Source organism: Schistocerca nitens, chromosome 2 (genome assembly GCF_023898315.1).
Source record: "Schistocerca nitens isolate TAMUIC-IGC-003100 chromosome 2, iqSchNite1.1, whole genome shotgun sequence".
Classification (NCBI taxonomy): Eukaryota; Metazoa; Arthropoda; class Insecta; order Orthoptera; family Acrididae; genus Schistocerca; species Schistocerca nitens.
Genome location: NC_064615.1, coordinates 589,959,560 through 589,982,167, shown reverse-complemented (window position 1 = coordinate 589,982,167; position 22,608 = coordinate 589,959,560). Strand labels below are relative to the sequence as shown.

General features: G+C 44.4%; 1 protein-coding gene across 1 annotated transcript in view; it reads right to left on the bottom strand.

The window, feature by feature from the left end:
- LOC126236649 (sushi, von Willebrand factor type A, EGF and pentraxin domain-containing protein 1) overlaps window positions 1–22,608 on the bottom strand; it is a 485,510-nt gene that overhangs the window by 435,040 nt on the left and 27,862 nt on the right. Inside the window, exon 2 of the mRNA XM_049946110.1 lies at window positions 7,193–7,231. The gene's annotated coding sequence lies outside the window, so the exon portion shown is untranslated. The remainder of the gene's footprint in view (window positions 1–7,192; window positions 7,232–22,608) is intronic.

The window sequence follows — 22,608 nt, the reverse complement described above, 5'->3', positions numbered from 1 at the left end:
CCTCGCGTTTCTGTTTCTTTGCCAAGTACAATAAATGGACTAGTCCGTGCGCCGTGTATAAGTAGACAAGAGCCAAATGTTTTATTACGCTTTTAATAACATTAAGTTTACGTAAATGGTATGCTGTGATTCGTTTTTGAACACGTTTTGAGGAGAAGAAGTAGATACGAAGATTACCAAGTAAAAAAAAGGTGCTGTTTAAAAAGAATGTACTGCTGTTCATATCTTCGCATCGAAGTTACGAGAAAGATACTCATGCTGGTTTACATTTTGCTTCTGGACAAAAAGTTATTTGTGATAGTAAAGATAAATAGGACGTAATGTGAAGCACTGAGATAATATGTAATTTATTAATCCAAAGATAGAGCGAGAAGGAGTGTTCAACACTTTGCGTTCCACAGTACTTGCGCCATACATATTTGGAGTATGAGTCACGCAACGGGACTGAAAATGACAGCCTCCGCAAATCAGAAGGCGGAGATTGGTGGCTGGAGCTCACGTATGCGCAGATGAGATGTGGGTATGGCCGCCGGTGAGTCACGGCAGTCGGACAGGACGACTATTTTGCTGGCTTCCTGCGAAGTGCGGACCGCTTTACGCTTTACGTAACGCTCCAGAGGCGGCGGCGAGTACGACTCCGCGGTCCGGGGAAACCAGCGATCGGTTACCAGCTTTCTCTCCGGCGGCGGTCGCAGGTTGGATGGAGTTACTGATCAGCAGTCGAGCCGCTGCAGAGGTCACAGCGTACCGAGACCAGCGCTGTAGCTGCAGACGCCGACTAAATAACAGGAGGTGGCTAAATGCGTGATTCGTACCTCCTTAAAGTGACAATCATCGACTGGTATAACGCTTAAGTGAAAAGTGTGCTAGACTCAAAACCACAGCCGTAAGATATACGGGGAAAATCTAACGGCCCCGCTGCCAACCTCTTTTATCGCATCCCCTTCGTATGTCTGGAAATTGTTTACAAAGGAGGAATTATATGTTGGAGAAGGAGGAAAATTGTAATGTTTTGCTGGCACCGAGGTCATCTGAGACAGTGCAATGAATCGGCGGAAAATAATGGGGGCGGATGATTACGTCGAGAGTACTGTGTGAGGTCGCAGTAGAGGTAAGGAACTATACGGCTTAGAAACTGCCAGAAGTTAGTCGCAAACTATGCACACACTATTAACGACAAGAGTGTTTTCTGCACGGCATCTGCCTTCGAAAAGAGCTGCCAGACTTCGTGCTGAAGTAAAAATAAAGTTTTATTTTAAACACTGTGAAATGTCGGCTATAAAATAACATTTCCCACTGCCAGTAGCGAGTTTCATTTATTTATGTTCTGCACAACAATTTTCGGCAAACGATTCCTGTTAGCAAGTGCGAACTCCGTGTCCTCTGACACGAGCTGCTGTTTTATTCTCGTGCTTTACTCTGGTATAAACGCGTGCAGTTTTGTAGTTACTGGTGTGTATTCTCTACAGATAATGACAGTTTCGGAACACACTTCTACTTACGGACTTCTCGTTGTCCTCTTCTGTAGAAACTCATACGTATCACACACCACTTGCACGGCTGATAGTTCACAGCACACCTTAACAAAAAATGGTTCAAATCGCTCTGAGCACTATGGGACTAAACTTCTGAGGTCATCAGTCCCCTAGAACTTAGAACTACTTAAACCTAACTAAACTAAGGACATCACACACATCCATGCCCGAGGCAGGATTCGAACCTGCGACCGTAGCGGTCGCGCGGTTCCAGACTGTAGCGCCTAGAACCGCCACGCCACCTCGGCCGGCGCACACCTTAACAACTGTACTGTGGACTGTGAAGTGTGTACAGCACCTGTAAGTTTCTTCATAAGAGGAAAACAAGAAGTCTGGACGCAGAAATAGCTTCCGAACACGCCATTAACTGTAGGAAAACAGCCTTCGGTAATTACAAACTGCTCGTGTTTATTTCACAGAAACGGCAACACGATTATACAGCAGCTCACAACTTAGTAGACAAAAAATGCATTTTGTGACGTCATAATTTTTCATTTTATTTATATTTTATATCATTTTGTTATCCAAATATTATAGGAAATAGAATATTAATACTAAGTAATATTTTCAAAAACCTTTTTTTTTCTCAATTTTGCATGACGATCGACAATCATCACCAAGTATGACTCAGCAGATCCTTTGATTTAATTCTGCTGACAGGTGAGATTAACTATGCAATACCTGCATCACAGCAACATCAGCCGTCCTCAGATTATTATCTCAACACCACAAAAGCGACTTAAACGTGTATAGTTTACTTCGACAATGGGTCTCGGTGATAATCTGGAAATAGTTGTAAGTTACTCTTTCAGCTTTTTGTTTTATTTATAATGGCTTCGCGTTGTGTTTTCCATACGTATAAATGTACCTCAAAGCTCAATTCCTGAATCAACAGCCGGTGTGGCGGTGCGGTACTAGGCGCTTCAGTCTGGAACCGCGTGATCGCTACGGTCGGAGGTTCGAATCCTGCCTCGGGCATGGATGTGTGTGATGTCCTTAGCTTAGTTAGGTTTAAGTAGTTCTAAGTTCTAGGGGACTGATGACCACAGATGTTAAGTCCCGTAGTGCTCAGAGCCATTTGATTTGAACCTGAATCAACAATCCAACCATTTTTTTTGGTACAATAAGAGCAATCACAAGAGCAGGAAGAATTCATAGCACACTCTAGCTCCTCCTCACCTAGAAGAGAAACGACAAAACTCAGAAGAACTCCTAAAACAAGCGCTGTGAGATGGACTCGAACCAGCGATATACTATCTTGGACGACGAGACGAGGAATCGTATGCAGAAACACAAAAATTCATTAATAAGAACAAAAATAATTTTTCACTTAAAAGTCTATAAACTGGTGGAAAACAGAATGGATAAGACTCCTTGATAATGGGTATTATTTCCGGATAAGCGTCGTCCAGAAAATAAATAAAGAAAAATTGTGACTGGCAGCAGCAAATGTTATCTTATAACGAACGAAAATAAAAGTAAACAGACTCTGCTGATACACCGACAGCGCAACACGGCCTACCACATTTTGGAATTTTCCTGCTACATGGCTCGGTAGGGGGAAACCTGCCTGTTTTCGACGCTGCTGCCGCGGCACGGGCACACGGCTACCTGCGGCGTCTGGCGTCCAGGGTGAAGCGACCCTCTCTTTTGTGGAAATAAATGTTCTTCTGGTCAACAAAGCGGCGGGCTGTGACTTACGTGGACCGCCCCCTTCCTTCCTCCTTTGTGTTATAGAATTTCAGCCGAGCACCTTCCGTATTGTGAGAATCCGCAGCACAGGGGTTCGCTGGTCCTCAGGGACACTGTGAGAAATCTTGGCAAGACCCACGTGGCCCTGAGTGGCTGGGCAGGTAAAGCGAAGGGCGGATGTTGGGCAGTTTGCGCTGTAACGTAGTGCAAAATACTACCTCCCTGAATGAAGAAAGAACCAGTAATGGTACTGGTACTTTTCAGTGCCAACACCTAGCGCTCACTGAGTAATTGGGACCTTTTGGACATAGCAAGATGGAATTATATATAAACGAGGGTTGGAACTTTAATAGTGGCAAATATTTATTTACAGCTCATACAAAATACGAGGGGTGTCCTGAAAGTAAGTTCCGATCGGTCGCTAAATAGAAACCACAGTGAAAATCAGAAACATTTTATTTGCAAGAATTAGCTACACTTTCCAGATACTTCTCTAAATAGTCGCCGCTCCGACTTTGACATTTGTCGAAGCGTTATACCAAATTTCAAACACCATCGTCATAGAAGGCAGCCGCCTGGTGCATATTCTGTATTGTACGGTTTAACGGAAACGGCGTCGGTAGATTACTAGGTTGGCATTGTGCTGAAGGAAAAAATTTCATTGTCATCATTCCATTATACAGATGATGGTTGTCCACAGTCGCAACTGCGAATATATTTAATATATTTCATGACGGCTTTAGTCGCCGCAGTGCCTGCATGCATGTCAAAAGGGGTATTGCATTGTGATTTGAAATAACACAGGTCGTGCAATATCGTATTTATCCGCTGGCACCGAGCAAGCGACTTTCAAGTTTTTGTCTCCCCTGTAAGGGAAGCCGTGCGGAGTGGCCGCGCGGTTTGAGGCGCCACGTCACGGATTGCGGGGGTTCTACCGCCGGAGGTTCGAGTCCTCCGTCGGGCATGGGTGTATGTGTTTTTCTTAGTTTAAATAGTGTGTAAGTCTAGGGACCGATGACCTGGCAGTTTGGTCCCTTAGGAGTTCACAGACATTTGAACGTTTTTCTATACGCAAAATTTTGAACTCAGAATTAACAGCAAAAAAGCGAGCTTCTTCAATTGAACGAGTTCTTAGCACCTCTTCAGCTTTTACTCCTTTAAGGTACTGAACCTTAAACGACCAGGAACTCCAGCTGAACCTGCGTGCTTGACCCCATTGGGTACCGCTCGCAAATTTCCGTGTCGGCCGGAAGTAGGCGGATGTTTACGGCGAGTGAGGTGCCACACTGTACAGGCGAACCGTTAGGGGGCTCCGTGTCGCCCCGCCTGCAGTGCTGCAGGCGCCCACCCTGTAACTGCACGCCGCGCTCCGATTCCCGTAAGCTCGCGGGCAGCGATGGCTGGCTGGCTGGGTGGGCGGGCCCCGCCGTTTGTAGGCCGCCGTCGCCGCTGATCCCGCAAACCGGACACGCGTCTCCCCGTGTCGTACGTGCGTGGGCGGTCCTCGTCTTCCTACCGGCGTGACTCACCGCACTGCAGTGCCCATTGTTCCGGTGGCTATTCTTACAGCCAACGTAGTTTATACTGACTTCTCCAATGAATGACTCATCTAGTCGCTGCTAAAAAAGAAAATGCCCACTAGTCTTCCTTCGTCTTCCCTCCCTTCTCTCCCATTCGGTGAAGTCTTCTCTGCCCATAATAACAGAGCCTGCAAATGAGTGTGTTTTGGAAAAGAGTTCTGCCTGGAGCAAGCATTATTTTTCTGCTCTTTCACTCACACTAGTTTCAGGGAAGTTTCACCGTCATCAGTGGTTTTATTTACTTTCTAAATAGCACATACTGGTGTTCATGTAGGTCTCTGCCGCCTACATTACAGCTAATATTCTGGTGCCGTCTGTCATCTGCAATTTTTGTGGTTTGGACTTTGTCATAACACTGTGAAAAGTGTACTCTCAAGCGCATTGTCACTGCAAACCAAATATTCAGCTGCGAGACTGAACCTCGGCATGAATACCTGGAAATAAGACTTTTCATCACCAGCTTTATATAATTTCCGGCTGTATTTTGCAAACAGAAGAGAATTTATTCAATGGTCATTTAAAGATAAATATGGAGTGTTTTAAACTCTTTCTGTGAAACTTTTAGGGTGATAAACCAGTCACCTGGAACAAATTTTGTATGAGAGGAACTGTTCACTGACGCTTCCTAGCGACACTGCGTGTTCTTTAGTACTCGCCGGCCCTAGTAGGACGAGATTTCACCAAACTAGCAGCGTCCACTAACCAGGTGTGCTGTGTACTACCTATCTCAGTGAACTGACAGAGTCGTTTTCAACAAGACGATCTTAAGAATTTCTCTTAAGTGACGAACGATATATTAGAAGTCAATCAGTAACTTTAATTTTGCTCGGCCTACCTCTTTCCACTTAGAGCAGATGACCAGATTGTAGGCAACACCCATTGCATACGCATGCCACAGAATCCTACGCCATGTCGCCTCACAGGGGCATAACCCGTACAAAAGGACGCTCGGAGTAGCCGGGAAGCGTAAGCATACATTTTTTCTTTCACTAGATGTGCTCCTCTTGACGTGATCTCTTACCCCGAGATGTTTGATCAAACACTTTCAATACACTGTACACATGTCTCATACTTAAACCAATGGCATTATTTTATCGGTGACAGTATAAAAATTCCGTGGTTGAATGAGAACAGAACAATGAGAAAAGTATGATTGCTAGCCGCAATTTCTCTGAATGAACTATTATTTTATTCGGAACTTCATTGGCATTTAGTCTCATAAGCAAACACGGCCAGCAAAACATTTCGTGTTATCTCAGTTAAATTGCGTTAAGTTGCCTCCTCAAGGTAGCCTTAGCCCCTAAACTAGTTTTCCTCGACGAAACTGTGACTGTCTCCACTGTTTTCTCATTGTAACATTTGATGCTTAAATCGCGTTTTAGAAACGACCATGACGATGCTGTGTAAGAAAAACTGCAAATTAAATTGTGTGTCTGTCCGTAACTGCCAGAGTAAACGGGTTTTCTGGTCGGAAGACAAAGTCATTCAATCTCCAGTCGGCCCATTACGGTGTTCAGACAGCCATCAAGGTACTTTACACGTTAACAAGTGTGGGCAGAAAACGACATTTATAATAAAATGTAGTATGTGCAGTGTCTGCAGTGTAGTGTCTGCAGGAAATTGACAACCTCATCCAACGAGATTAATCTGCAGATTCTATGAATTCGAAGATCAGCCTTAGCAAAGGGGAAAGTCCTAGTGTTGCACTGTTACCGATTTTGAATATGATGGCTGGCGAGACTCATGGCAGGTATCTCGGGAGAGACTGACTTAGTTCTGTGTTTTTCGGCAAATCTGTGTATATTTCGGTCGGACCAGCTTATCAGTTCCCGATTCATAAAGTTGCCGAGTGCACACAGATTTCGACAAATTCCCGTGTGAAGGACAGCAACCAACCGGACTGCCGCTGTACACGCTCTCATTTCGCGGGTTCCTTCCCGTCCTCCTGTTCTGTCGGTGGTGTCTCATGTAGTGGTGCTTCTAGTAGAAACCGTCCCAGTATTAATATGCAAGTAACTGCGCGAAAATTAAATCAAGGCCGTGGGACGGACAATACTAGTATAACATCTTAGCGACTGCATCGATTATCGCAATCAGGGGTCGTTAAGTTTATTGTCTGAGTTCGAAAATGATGTAGTGCTGCTCATAACCAGACTCAATTGTAACATTACAACGAGATTATTTGTACTTCACGAACGAACAATGGCAACGCATTCCTTTTTGTAACTTTCCTCTATCCGTTTCGTTACTTAATTTTCGTGTTTTGTAGCCTCACTGACCAGCGAAGCGGATTATAAGATGACGTGATTCTGTAGTGTTGCTGATCGTATAAATAAATCGTACAAATAATTGTTTTACGAGAACTTGGGATTTTAAATATCTTACCAGTATTCTTCAGGAAGCTGTTGGAGCCGACGGCATACGCTGAAAAAAAGAACACACCAATAAGCACTTGAATAATACAATGTAAGTAAAAATGAAAATTTCAATTGTCAAAAGATAGTGTCGGTCATAGTACTTAACTCCCATAACATTACAGATAATATAAATATCGTTTTTAATTATTAAATGTCGTCGACAGATATAGTTTGCAAATTATTTTTAATGAAAAAGGCGAATGACTCATTTCTCTGCTGGCCATTTTCTTTCAGGCCCCACAACACAGTATTCAAGACGACAGAACGTCCATCCAGTTAACAGAAACGTTCCGTTGTCTCACTGGTTGTGTAATGTTGGCAGATAAATACGCCATTCAGAATTTATGTTACCAGAAATCCATATACGCTACGTGATCTAAAGTTTCCGTACACACATTAGTGGCCATTAACATGGGCTATAGCCAGTCTTCGCCTTTATGATGTCTTATACTCTGCAAGGAGCACTTTGAATGCGGTGTCTGAAAGCGAGTTTCTGAAGATCCAGAATCATAGAAAGCAGACGAGTAGGACGCAGAGGTCTGGAGCGAGGTACACGTTCTAACACATCCCAAATGTTTTCCGTAGAGTTCAGATAAGAGCTCTTGGGAGCTCAGCCCATTTCAGGAATGTTGTCAATAAACTATTGCCTCACAAAGCATTCCGTCTTCAGGCCAGAAGTGGCCCACCGGGACCATCCGACCGCCGTGTCATCCTCATATGAGGATGCGGATAGGAGGGGCGTGTGGTCAGCAAACCGCTCCCCCGGTCGTTATGATGGTTTTCTTTGACCGGAGCCGCTACTATTCGGTCGAGTAGCTCCTCAATTGGCATCACGAGGCTGAGTGAACCCCCATTGCCTCACGGAAACTACTTTGTGATTGGGTGCATTGCCACTGTGATACAATCATTGACTCTGAACTGTTTCCCCTACCACACGCTGTGCACTATGTTGTAAAATGTTTTCATACCGTTCCGCGTTTAGCATTTTCATAAGCGCAGTAAGGGTATAGCACCATAACCACGAAAAAAAAAACCATATCGTAACACTACCTTCTCCGCCCTTCAGTGTTGGTACTACAAATGACGGCATTCATTCCCCCGGCATGCATTCCCCAAACTCAGACCCTTCCATTGTATTGCCACAGGCTATATTGTTGTTGTTGTGGTCTTCAGTCCTCAGACTGGTTTGATGCAGCTCTCCATGCTACTCTATCCAGTGCAAGCTGCTTCATATCCCAGTAAGTACTGCAGCCTACATCCTTCTGAATCTGCTTAGTGTATTCATCTCTTGGTCTCCCTCTACGATTTTTACCCTCCACGCTGCCCTCCAATACTAAATTGGTGATCCCTTGATGGCTCTGATTAATCACACCAAATCACTCGTTTTCAGTCATACACTGTCCAGTGCCGTCGCTTTTTACGCCGCCTCAAGCTTCGCTTAGCTCTGGCTACAGAAATGCATGGTTTATGAGGACTGTTCAACCACTGTAAGCCATTCTTTTTAACTCCCTCCTGTGCCAGCTCGACTGGTGGTAGCATTTTGGAATTCACGAGTGAATCTTTGTGCTGATGTAATGTGATGCTACACGGCCACCGTCAGCAATGCTCGACGGTCCCTGTCCACCATAATATGCTGTCAGCCTGACCTTGGTTTTGCCGTGGTTGTTCCCTTCCGTTTACAGTTCACAATCATATCACCGATAGCCGACTTGGTCAGCTTTGACAGGATTGAAATACCCGTGGCGGATTTGTTACTCTGGTGACATCTAACGACTGGTCCACGTTCGAAGTTACTGACTCTGCTCACCGACCAATCCTGTTATTACTGCTTCTGTGCTGACAACTCAAGTCTTCCCGCCCCCTTTTATGCTGGCAGGTCAGCCTCTCATGACATCTAGTGGCCGATTCCGCATTAGATAGGGGTGTGTCCCCAGATGCTTTTGATTAGACAGTGCATCCATCCCCTACCGTCTAGCTACTTTTGCCTACGCCCTGTACGATCGTAAAGCTTCGTACTCATCTCACGAGGCATCGCTACAAGGAGCCTTTTGAATGAGGCGCGCGTTGGCAACCGCTGAGCGTGGCAAGCGGACGTGAGCGGTGTGTGTATGGAGGCATCGCGGCTGCACGGCGGCTGCACAAGGCGGATGCGCCAGCCCGCAAGTGGCCGGCAGCCGCAGCTGGCTCGGCTCCTCTGCCAGTCGCCTTGACCTCCGGCGCTGAGGCTCTCCGGGTGACGTAAGCAGTGCATGCACACGGCGTCAGCTCGCACCTGTGAAAAACTCCCCTGCTGTACACTGTACGGGGACAGGTTCTGCGATGCTGAGGGCTACGTCGCTCTGCGATTAGTGTAGCGCATCAAGGCCTTCGAAGAAACAGGGCCTCTCACTCGCTAAAATTAAATATACAGAGTACAAAAATCATTTTGAACAGACAAAATCCTTCAGTAGTTACTTTTTGACTTTATTTACACAGCTCAATCGGTTCCGGCCTCAGCGAGCCACTGTAATAGTAATTTCTGCTGTTAATTCGTTAAGAAATACGCCCTGCGCTTCATAGAATGGCCCCTAAAGTGAAGAAGAGATTTTGTTTCAAAATTGTTTAGTCACTAAATATGTTTCATGACTATTAAATTTGTAGCTGCGAAGAACATGGAAACGCGCGGGATTAGCCGAGCGGTCTGAGACGCTGCAGTGCGGCTGATCCCGGCGGAGGTTCGAGTCCTCCCTCGGGCATGGGTGTGTGTGTTTATCCTTAGGATAATTTAGATTAAGTAGCGTGTAAGCTTAGGGACCGATGACCTTAGCAGTTAAGTCCCATAAGATTTCACACACATTTGAACATTTTTGAGAACATGGACTTGTCCCATTTGCTATGGAATAATCTTGTTTCTTAAACAAATGTTTTCTGCGACGTCAATATCTGGCTATCTGCAAACTAAAAATGGTTCAAATGGCTCTGAGCACTATGGGACTCAACTTCTGAGGTCATTAGTCCCCTAGAACTTAGAACTAGTTAAACCTAACTAACCTAAGGACATCACAAACATCCATGCCCGAGGCAGAATTCGAACCTGCGACCGTAGCGGTCTTCCGGTTCCAGACTGCAGCGCCTTTAACCGCACGGCCACTTCGGCCGGCTATGTGCAAACTGTCTCTTTTTTTTAGGAAAACGCTCCTCACTTTTATAGGCATGCTACTTTGACCGTTTAAATCCTGTAAATATTTTTGACAATAATACTATGGTTTTCCTGTTTAATGACAGAAATAATTTACTTCCACAAGCAGTTCAGCAACGGCTGGGGGAATTGAAGATTCAGAAGTATGCAGGAAACAATCGTGCATTATGTTTCAGTGTGCTATGCACATCAAATTCAATATGTTCGCCCTCCCCCTCTCATGGCTAACAAGGTAAACTATATTTACTCGTTTAGCGTCAAGGTTAGATAGCTTAGCGTGTCCATAACGATCTAGAGAAGCAAACAAAGTGATTATCTATCCTACGAAGAAGCTCTGTCACCAGTCTACAGGTAACGATCTAATAAATATATACGAATTTCTTAGCTTGAATTGCATCTCTACCATTTCTCTGATTTTCAATAAGAGCTACAGCGAATAATAGAGAAGGCTTTGAAGCGGTAAGCAGAAAACGTGGAAAGTAAGATAGTAGTAAAGTAAGACGTGCTGAAACCTTCTGACAAAGTGAAACTGTGTGCCGGCACGGGATTGGGAATCGAATTCTTGCATTTCACGTGTAGTGCCCTTGTTGTCGGATCTCAAGCTGTGACGGTGGGTGTCCCACTCGATAACAAGACTAACCGAGAAAAGAAAGGCACCGAGTTCGAATCTCAGTTAAAATAATGTGATATATCATAAAGATGTAGTTATGCAGTGAGGATCGCCACTCTCTTTACGTCTACCTGTGATTAAAAAGAAAGAACATGGCAAATGTGTCTCACAAACCTCTAAGATGAGACAGTGTAGATTGAAAGAGTATGGTAATTTCTAAACTTCATTTTTCATCGATTGTTTACCTTGCAGGTAATAAACTAATGCAAATCATTTATTTCCTATGCCACAAATTAGATAACTTCATTATTTACGAATAACATCACAGGACTCTCAGGCATATATCCGATCAATGTAATCTCTTTCTTTTTTTCCTATGCAATAACACTAAATAAATAAATGAAAACAGAATGAAATTGGTTTGCTGATGAATCTATTGAAACATATGAAAAGACCACTGTGGGTTGAAGAACCGTCATTAATTCACGACAAGTGAGTTACAAAACTAGAATTGTTCCTCGATGGCCGGACTCCATGACTTCCAATCATTGTATAATCATTTCACTTATGATATTGTATTTGTGGGGACCCACGGCCTCCAGATGCTTCATTAACGTAAACATGGTCCGTAGTAGGCTGTAATGCGATATTTACTTAATCGTGCGATTAGCTAATTTCGACTAAGAATCATTGTAAGGCACCTTTGAAACCAGCATGGCAAAGCACTACCATGTTTATGTTTATTGACCTTTAATTTATAGTCACACCCATCCATGTTGTGCCTACTCCTGAACATCTGAAACTATCCATTGCATCAAAATAAAACACAATAGTAAAACAACAAAAAACACTTTCCTCGACGAATGCGTAGAAAATAGACACATCCTACAAGAACAAGAATTTTTCTTATGTACAGATTCCAGCTATTTTAAAGAAAAAATAGTACGGAGATTGATGTGTTCGTCAGAAAATGTTTCTTTTGAAAGCGTGTTTTAGCCAGAAAATTTTTCAAGGCGCACTAACAGCCGTTACTGCAACACGCTTGGATTGAAATAGTCTTGCCTCACCCAGCAGTAGTACAGTACAGTACAGTGACACAGACCAGTCGGTGAGCGTAGCATCGTAATGGGACTCGAGTTCGAAACTTCGTTACTTCATTTGCGTAAGTTGTCAACCACCCAAATAAGATCGAAACGTCGAAAGTGACTCCCTCACTGACGTCCGAGACCTCCGCATGACGCATATTCTTAACATTTATTGCGAAGCTACACTTAATATTGTGCTCGAGGATATGATAAAAGTGCACTTTGGAACAGCTGAATGAGAGACAGCTTCTGTGTAGGAGGGAACAGTACTTTGGGATGTAGCCAGAGAATGTACTGGCCGTCAGTGTGATAAATGAACGGGATGAGACGCGTCATATCGACGTATTGGGTCCCTTCCATGTCCTCGGTGCCCGACATGTGAGACATTCCATCTCTAACAAGGTCTGGTAGGGACTGATCATTTTCACGCGGAACCGTGTCAAGGGTGTTTCGTGAGAACCTTGATTCACCGAAAATCACCGCCTCCAGAGTCATCTGCTATTGCCAAAACGTCTTGTTGATGCTGACTGCGAATTTAAAGAGTCCTGATTATGTCGTAATGAATACTTCAAGCCTCTCGCGGCGTTCGAAGACGTTTGTTTCAATCGCAATAATGCTACGATACGTGTTGCACTTGGTACACGAATGGTTAAACAAACTAACAAAATTTAGCAGAAATTAAGATAAAACAAATATGATCGTGTAAGGAAGTTAAAAATGCAAAATAGTATTTGTAGTTGCTGTCAATTTTTTTAAATACAGAAGGCTGTTGCGTTGTTTAAGTTTGAGCCAGTAACGAAGAGCGGCTTAAGTGGAGTTTCGGGGGGGGAGGGGGGGTGTCCCGATCCCTTGAGCCGACATCTAACGGTGCTTTATATCTATCTTGTGGTGAAATACACGGCTTACTGATATTATGTCATGCAGTAGAAACTGTGGTAGGTAGCGACTTGTTGACAGGTGTCGCCGCTGACTATGAGTTCACTGAAACAGCTGATAGACGGGTCACAGTGGAGAAATCATTCGCCAGTTCAACGCCACATGACACGACGATCAGCCGGCCAGAGTGGCCGTGCGGTTCTAGGCGCTACAGTCTGGAACCGAGCGACCGCTACGTTCGCAGGTTCGAATCCTGCCTCGGGAATGGATGTGTGTGATGTCCTTAGGTTAGTTAGGTTTAATTAGTTCTAAGTTATAGGCGACTGATGACCTCAGAAGTTAAGTCGCATAGTGCTCAGAGCCATTTGACACGACGATCGCCTGTGATCAGCCGTATCTACATCTACATCACTCAAAACAAACTCGTGACTATGGGGTTCAGAAGCGACCGTTTCAGGCTCGTACCCCTCCTCATCAAGCCTCACACAAAGTTAAGCGTGGGTGCAGGAATGCTGCAATTGAACGTTCATGGCAGGGAAACTCGTCGCTTCGCAGATGACTCTAGAAAGGTACGCTTTGGTACAAACCAACGAAATGGTATATAAACGCCAGAAAGCATATTACACACCATAGAAATAGCACCGTTCAGGTGGCTGAGGTATTCTTGTGCAGTTTTAGCGCGATGGAAAGGGACCTCACCTGATAAGTCTACAATCATCGCTCACCAGCGATCGATCATGCGCCATTTTGTTGTTCGCCAACAGCAAACGGCACGTGACCGTCACCATCAGGCAGGCGATGTACCACACCATCCGAACTGTCAGTATTCAGTGAGAATCCTTTTTTGGTCGCCCAGGTAACGTGAACTCACCCTTATTAAGCGCAATAGGGGCGCGAGTCGTGCGCTGCTTGGACACAGTTCCGACCAACCGCGGTGAGTTATGAGCACGACTGAGCACTCATGGATCTGGGTGGTACCCCAGCGTTTTCGGTGTGATGGGAGAGACCATGCTGTGGCGCGCCGTACGAAAGTGCGAAAGAAATTGCTACACGTACGAGTTCAGTGTGCCTAGTTTAGTTTTTTATGAGTGCATATTCTGTACATTCGAAGTTTCAGCTCTGAGATCCCCCGCTTCTTTCCCTTTGTCCATCTTATTCCGAACTATCGTAGTTCCGACTAAGTTGAAAGTGATATTACACAATAATTCTGAAACAAGACAACGAACATAGAGTTCGCACACTAGTTCCAAATTACAGACATGTCCTGTGTCCTTGCGAGAGAATTTACGTTCCTACTATCGTTAATATGCGTCGAGATATTTCGTTTTCGTGGTCTCAAATGACGCACAGCCTCATGTGTGTGACGCATGAAGTGGATCCGGTTCCGAGTATCTCCAGTGAAGAAACCGCCGCTTTCTCTCACAGATCATATCCGCGCACCAGTGACTGTTCAACGCTTTCGTCATTAGGCATTTTGTCGACGTGTCGATAACTTTAGTCAGCGCAAAGAAACAGGACTTCATGTTGTGAACTAGACTGATGAGGTGATTCAAATGCAAATTTGACCTGTTTGAATAAATAAAGGAGTAAAGAGTTTTCAGTAGAGCACAACATTACTGTTCCATCCTCTCTGACAATAAGATGACGTATTTTTTTTTCAACTGGAAACTATTTATGGTTGCTTAAATATGGTCTTATGACACTGATTCGCAAAAACGACTTTTTGTATATTGAGTCGATAAATTAAATAACCTGCGATCATATCACAAAAATTTTGTGCGTGTACAGCTGAATTGTTCTGTAAAAAATATAACTATTATTGGAATTTTGATCGACGTTGCAGAGCGTTCCTCTGTACCGACTGGTGGCCGAAACGTCGGGAACAGCTATATTTTTTAAAACGTGATGCGGCTCTACGCTCAGAAAATTTTCATGATAACTGATTGTGGTCACGTAAGCCTAGGCATTATATCTGCAGCCTATTACCAACACTCATGCTCTGTGTATGTGATGAGTCTGGAAACAAACACTGGTCGATCGAATCAATACTTTAAACTGACAAAAACTAGATATCGAATTAATGCTCCTCTTGAGTCAATAAAAGATTATCATGTGTTACTGTATGAAGAACATAACAAAGAGAAACCGTTGTCAACCACATTCTTGGCTGAATTCATTAAATAATGCATGTTACCAGAGAATCAGGGAAAATAAAAAAAGTTCGATAGTTCCCGACAGTTAAATAAAATCTGAAATTTCACCTGAAAGGGATAAAAAATCTCCATTGTCAGCGCTAGGTGTGCGATGATTTGTATGTATGTATCACTTCCGATCTATTCTGCAACGAGGGAAGAGAAACACGTTTGGTTCTGAGACAGCGCTCCTGCAAGCACACGGCCAGTAACGCAGTTATGCCCACACACAGTCTTGTGGCTTTGCCTGATAACTGATAATCTGATATTACTGTATGTCGGCTGAACAAGACTAGGAATTCGAACTTGATTTTTAATTTGTGAAGGCTCAGCTCCAACAGCGATTGATAGTAAGTAAGTAGCACCGCAGCAAAAAGCTCCAAACTGGAAAAAAAACTATTTTGTTCTTTTTTCTCAAAAAATGGGAATTGCTGGACGAGAACTGGAAGGCTATGGAAGTATGTATGACTGGGAGAAAGATAGATGCTGCCAGCAGGGAAATGAGAAAGATAGATGCTGCCAGCAGGGAAATTAAGGAGCAGTTTGGAGAAAAGAGTCTGTATGAAAGTTAAGCGTTCAGATAACAAGCTATTACTAAGCAAAGAAGGGAAAGCTGAAAGAAGGAATGAATATATAAAGGATCTTTATAAGGGAAGATGCGAGAGTGTATATGAAGATGAGATGGGAGATATACTACGAGAAGAATTTAACGCGAAACTGAAAGACCTAAACCGAAACAAGGCCCATTCCCTTAGAATTAGTCAGTTGGTTGAGCCAGCCCTGAAGAAACTATTCCAACTACTAACGAAAGTATGAGACAGGCGAAGTACTCTTGGACCTCAACAGGAATGTAATAATCAATATTAGAATAAAGACAAGTACTGACAGGCGTGAAGTGAATACTACCGAACCATCAGTTTAGTAAGTCGTGGTTGCAAAATACTGACACCTCGGGGAAAATCAATTTGGGTTTCGGAGAAATGTAGAAACACGCGAGGTAATACTGACCCTGCGGTTTTTCTTAAAAGATAGGTTAAAGAAAGGCAAACTTAACGTTTATAGCCTCTGCACGCTCAGGGAAAGCTTGTGACAGTGTTGACTGGAATATATTCTTTTAAATTATGACAGTATCAGGGATGAAATACAGGGTACGATAACTTATTTACAGTTTGTATCGTTACACGATGATATTATAAGAGTTGAAGCATATGAAAGGAAGGCAGTGGTCCAGAAGGGAGTGACTTGGGGTTGTAGCGTCTCCCCGATGTTACTCAAATACAGTGGGCAAGCAGTAACGAAAGACAAGAAGATATTTGGAAAGGGAATTAAGATTGAGGGAGAAGAAATAAAAATTTACAGATTTGCTGATGGCATTATAATTCTGTCAGAGACAGCAAAAGACTTGGAAGATTAGTAGAAATGGAATGGATAGTATCTTGATGTAAGATGAACATAAAGAAAAGCAAAAGAGTGGTAGTGGAATGTAGTCAACTTAAATCAGGCGATGCTGAGGGAATTAGATTAGGAAATGAGACACTAAAAGGAGTAGATGAGTTTTGCTATTTGGCAGCAAAATAACTGACGATGGCCCATGTCGAGAGAATACAAAATAAAAACTGACAATAGTAGAAAAAGCGTCTCTGAAAAAGCAGATTTGTCAACATTAAATATAAATTTAAGCTCGAAATTTATTCGCTGAATGCTTTATTAGGTATGGATGTACTAACTACTAGTGAGATGTGAAAATTTTTGCCATACTAGGACTCTTTTTCCGGATTTACTGCTCATCGTATCTATGCTTAATACAGTTGATTTCAAAGAATTCGCAGTAAGCGAATAAATTATTTCATACAGCTGTCGATCGTCAGTAATATCTGTTCCTTGAGACATGCAAGTACAATAATTTTAAGTTTTAGAGGGTATTTCCTGAAAGTGTTTGTGTGGAATGCAGCCTTGTAGGAAAATGAAGCGTGGACGATAAACCGTTCAGACGAGAATGCCCTCTACATTCTGTGTTCAAAGAATGATTACACAGAGGGTTTCTAATTCAAATATGTCAACTGTTTTTAAGAGGATTGTATTATGCCTCGTGAACGAAGAAGATGCTGGAATTCGACAGCGCCAGTATCGAGACTTCGGTTAATTGTTCGCTGACTTTTCGGTTTACATTGGTCGGAATCCAACGACTTTCACGCGAACGTGGAATCGATGCGCTCAGGTGGGCCCCACTCAACACCACGCAGGATCCCAGCGGGCCACGCGGTTAGCGCCCGAGAGAACAGATTATACTGTTCGCTCGCCTCGGAAGGATATTACAGCTGTATCTCGTATCTTGAGTCAGGAAATAGGCTTGTTAGAAGCGAGATAAGTATGTACACGGACGCGACGATGTCTAGAGAACAGTGGGCTGTCAGCAGTGCGACTGTTGGTCAGTGTTGCGGCTTCCCTTACTGCAGCAGCGGAGAAGCAGTCCTTCATAGGTGTGCCAACGAAAACAGGAACACACGAGTGGCACCACGTCGGCATTTCAGTCGTATCCAGGTTCTACGCACAGCATCACGATGGACGTTTCTTTGTGTGGAGGCTCCAAGATGAACGAGCGTTCCCAGTTCGCGTAGGTCATCGCCGAACAGGTCCAGCACGTTGCGTAACGGTATTGGCTGCTATTTGGTACACAGCACGATCACCTCTGGTTGACATAGCCCGTAATTTCGACAGCCGCCGTTACATTTTCGAAATTTTAGGGGCGGTGATTTTTCCTATCTTCGAGGTCTACATGACGTCTTTCAACAGGGTTACGGAAGAGCACATGTTGCCTCTGCTGTCGTGACCTACCTCGATACAGAGGGTGTCGGACCGCTGCTCTGTCCAACTCGTTCTCTTTTGGAGACATGTCTACATCTATATTGCATCTATATAGATAATCTGCAAGTCAATGTATAGCACGTGGCGGACGGTGCCCTGTACCAATGCGAGTCACTTCCTTTCCTGTGACACTCGTTAATGGAGCGACGGAAAAACGACTGGCTATATACGTCTGCACAAACCCTAACCTCTCTACTCTGCTCTTCGTGGTTCTTACGCGAAATGGACGTCGTCGGCAGTAGCATCGTTCTCCAGTCAGTCTCAACATGCCGGGTGCCTAAATTTTCTCAATGGCCCTCGTCGAAAAGACCGTCATCTTCCTGCAGTGATTCTCATACGAGTTGCCGAAGCATCTCCGTAATACTTACATGTTGTTCGAACCTATCGGAAACAGTCTATCAACTTACCTCTGAATTTCTTCGGTGTCTTCCTTTAATCCGACATGGCGTGGATCCCAAACTCTCGAGCAACAATGGGTCGCACTTCGCCTTCCCTGCTAGAATCCTTACATGCTCATTCCATTCCACATGCCCTTGCAACGTTACGCTTACATATTTAACCGGCGTGATTGTGTCAAGCAGCACACAACTAATGCTGTATTCGAACTTTATCGGTTTGCTTTTCCTACTCATCTGCAGTGACGTACATTTCACTATACTTCATCACACCAACTAAAAATTTTGTCTAAGTCACCTTGTATGTCGCTACAGTTACACAACAACAACTTCCACACAACACGGCGCCATCAGCAAACAAAAGCAGACTGCTGCCGCTAGATCATGTGTGTATATAAAAAATAACAGCGGTCGTATAATACTCCTGATGAGACTCTTGTCACTAATGAACACTCGCCGTCGAGGACAACACAGTGAGTTCAGTTATTTAAGAAGTCTTTTAGCCACTCACATATCTGGAAACCTATTCCATATGCTTGTACCCTCGTAAAGAGTCAGCAGTGTGGCATGATGCCAAATGCTTTACGGAAATATAGGAGTATGGAATCCGCCTTTTGGCATCCATCCGTAGTTTTCAGGATATCATGTGAGGAATGGACAAGGTGGGTTTCGGTCGAGCGATGCTTTCTAAGACTGCGCTGATTTGTGGCCAGAAGCTGCTCGGCCTCAAGGAAATACATCATCATGGGTTTCCGAGAAACTGGCACGCCTTTACTCGCCAGTCACTAAGATTGGCGAACCCTGGCACAGAGTTGAAATAGTATTAATGACGCACATTATCTGTCATCCAAGCCCAGTTCGACTCGATGCCAAGTAGGTTTAGAACAGTTACTCTTGTCTGGTGTGGCAGCCCTGCGCCTGACATTTCGCATCCTATATAGCCCGCAATAGCTTACAAAATTCAACATATACGCTACTGGACATTAAAATTGCTACACCAAGAAGAAATGCAGATGATAAACGGGTAATAATTGGACAAATATATTACACTAGAACTGACATGTGATTACATTTTCACGCAATTTGGGTGCATAGATCCTGAGAAATCAGTACCCAGAACAACCACCTCTAGTCGTAATAACGGTCCTGATACGCCGGGGCATTGAGTCAAACAGAGCTTGGATGGAGTGTACAGGTACAGCTGCCCATGCAGCTTCAACACGATACCACAGTTCAACAAGAGTAGTGACTGGTGTATTGTGACGGGCCAGTTACTCGGCCACCATCGACCAGACGTTTTAAATTGGTGAGAGATCTGGAGAATGTGCTGGCCAGGGCAGCAGTCGAACATTTTCTGTATCGAGAAAGGGCCGTACAGGACCTCCAACATGCGTGTTGCATTATCCTGCTGAAGTGTAGGGTTTCGTAGGGATCGAATGAAGGGTAGAGCCACGGCTCCTAACACATCTGGAATGTAACGTCCACTGTTCAAAGTGTGGTCAGTGCGAACAAGAGGTGACCGACACGTGTAACCAATGGACCCCCTTTACCATCACGCCGGGTAATACGCCACTATGGCGATGACGAATACGCGCTTCCAATGTGCGTTCACCTCGATGTCGCCAAACACGGATGCGACCATCATTATGCTGTAAACAGAACCTGGATTCATCCGAAAAAATGACGTTTTGCCATTCGTGCACCCAGGTTCGTCGTTGAGTACACCATCGCAGGCGCTGCTGTCTGTGATTCAGCGTCAAAGGTAACCGCACCCATGGTCTCCGAGCTGATAGTCCATGCTGCTGCAAACGTCCTCGAACTGTTCGTGCAGATGGTTGTTGTGTTGCAAACGTCCCCATCTGTTGACTCAGGGATCGAGACGTGGCTGCACGATCCGTTACAGCCATGCGCATAAGATGCCTGTCATCTCGACTGCTAGTGATACGAGGCCGTTGGGATCCAGAACGGCGTTCCGTATTACCCTCCTGAACCGACCGATTCCATATTCTGCTAACAGTCATTGGATCTCGAACAACGCGAGCAGCAATGTCACGATACGATAAACCGCAATCGCGATAGGCTACAATCCGATGTTCATCAAAGTCGGAAACGTGATGGTACAATTTCTCCTCCTTACACGAGGCATCACAACAACGTTTCACCAGGCAACGCCGGTCAACTGCTGTTTGTGAATGAGAAATCGGTTGGAAACTTTCCTCATGTCACCACGTTGTAGGTGTCGCCAACGGTGCCAACCTTGTGTGAATGCTCTGAAAAGCTAATCATTTGCATATCACAGCATTTTCTTCCTGTCGGTTAAATTTCGCGTCTGTAGCACATCATCTTCGTTGTGTAGCAATTTTAATGGCTAGTAGTGTATATATTTCCTACAATACTGCACACCCACAATCAGTGAAGTTTTGTTACTTTCTGTCCTGCTCGGCGCAGCAGTTTTTGTGTCCAGCAGTCTAAAACGCAGCAGATGTGAACACTAGGAATGGAGAAGCAGGTGGAAACCGAGCAGAAGTCTCCAAATGGAGGCGAGCTGTGGGCCGGCGGCTGGCGGCCGTCCAGCAGACGAGGCTGCGGTCCTGTTAGCGGTAGCGGGCCGTGCTGTAGCTGCTGGCTGCCGCCGCTGCTGCCGCTGCTGGCTCTGCTCCCACGCAGCGACCCACTGCGGTCTCAGGAGCCCGCTACTCCGCCGGTCACAGGCGACGCGCTCGAGGTGCCAGCGAGTAGCGCTCGGCTCCCCTTCTTGTGCGGATCAAGAACCAGGGTAAGAGCAGCCACGTGTCTCAATTGGGTTTGTCATGCGGCAAAGGTGAACTAACGAACGGCAAGCAGGGACGTCCACATCGTCGGGGAACCAATGAGAATGACAAAGAACATTTTGGTAAAAGCGTTGTACTGAAGAGCCAGAGAAACTGGTACACCTGCCTAATATCGTTAGCGTCCCCGCGAGCACGCAACACCACTTGGCACGTACTCGACTAACGTCTGAAGTAGTGCTGGAGAGAACTGACACCATAAGTCCTGTAGGGCTGTCATAAATCCGTAAGAGTACGAGGGGGTGGAGATCTCTTCTGAACAGCATATTGCAAGGCATCACAGATATGCTCAACAATATTCGTGTCTGGGAATTCTGGTACTCGCGGAAGTGTTTAAACTCATAAGAGTGTTCCTGGAGCCACTCTGTAGCAAACCGGGACGTGTGGGGTGTCGCATTGTCCTGCTGGAAATGCCCAATTCCGTGGGAATGCACAATGGATTTGATTGGATATAGGAGATCAAACAGCATCTAACGTATGGTAGTGGAACTCATAGAAGGCGAATAAAGAAATATTATTTCTAATACATTACATTAGAATCATCAATCTGCATATTTCTGAGCTAACTTCCTGAGAATAAAACAGCATGAAGACTATGACGACAATGGCACGGAACGCTACAAATTACAAGCTATATTTAGCGCGGATACTTTTGAGTTGTTTGATCCTGCACAGGATAATCTAGCCAGGTAAAGGAACCATTAAACAAAAAAAAAATAAATAAAAAAAAAATAACCGACACGATTCGCGAGTCCACGGATAGAAGCAGCAAATCACAGGATGTTGAGTAAGTCAAGACAGGAAAGGGAAAGATGCTACAGTAAGAATAAAAATGACAGACTGACTGCTTGAATACAGGCAGAAGCGACAGAAAGAAACGGGATTGACCCCATTTACTCATTAGTACAGCAGTACGAAGTTAAATACTAATTGTAGTTAGTTCACACTTCAATTTTATGTTGTGTAAATTGTGACGTTACCGAAATTGAGAAAATTTGTTGCTATTGTGGCTCTTAAGTCAACTGGATGACATGTGTAGCTCTCGAATTTTTGTCGGACGAATGCTTTTCAGATGCTGTATTTCGTGAACTGTAATTTCTTGGTAGTTATGCTGTAGCGATGTAATAACTACTCAGGTAAACGTAGTATGAAAAATTTATTATTATATTAAAACACTTTATATATTTTACTGTCATTATTATTACTAATTCTAGACATCTGTGGAACATTAAAAGTGGCAGGCTACATTTGGTATGTGTGTGTGTGTGTGTGTGTGTGTGTGTGTGTGTGTGTGTGTAGGGGAGGCGGAAACTGACAGTCTTTGATCCCCCCCCAAAGCAATGAAGTCAATCCTC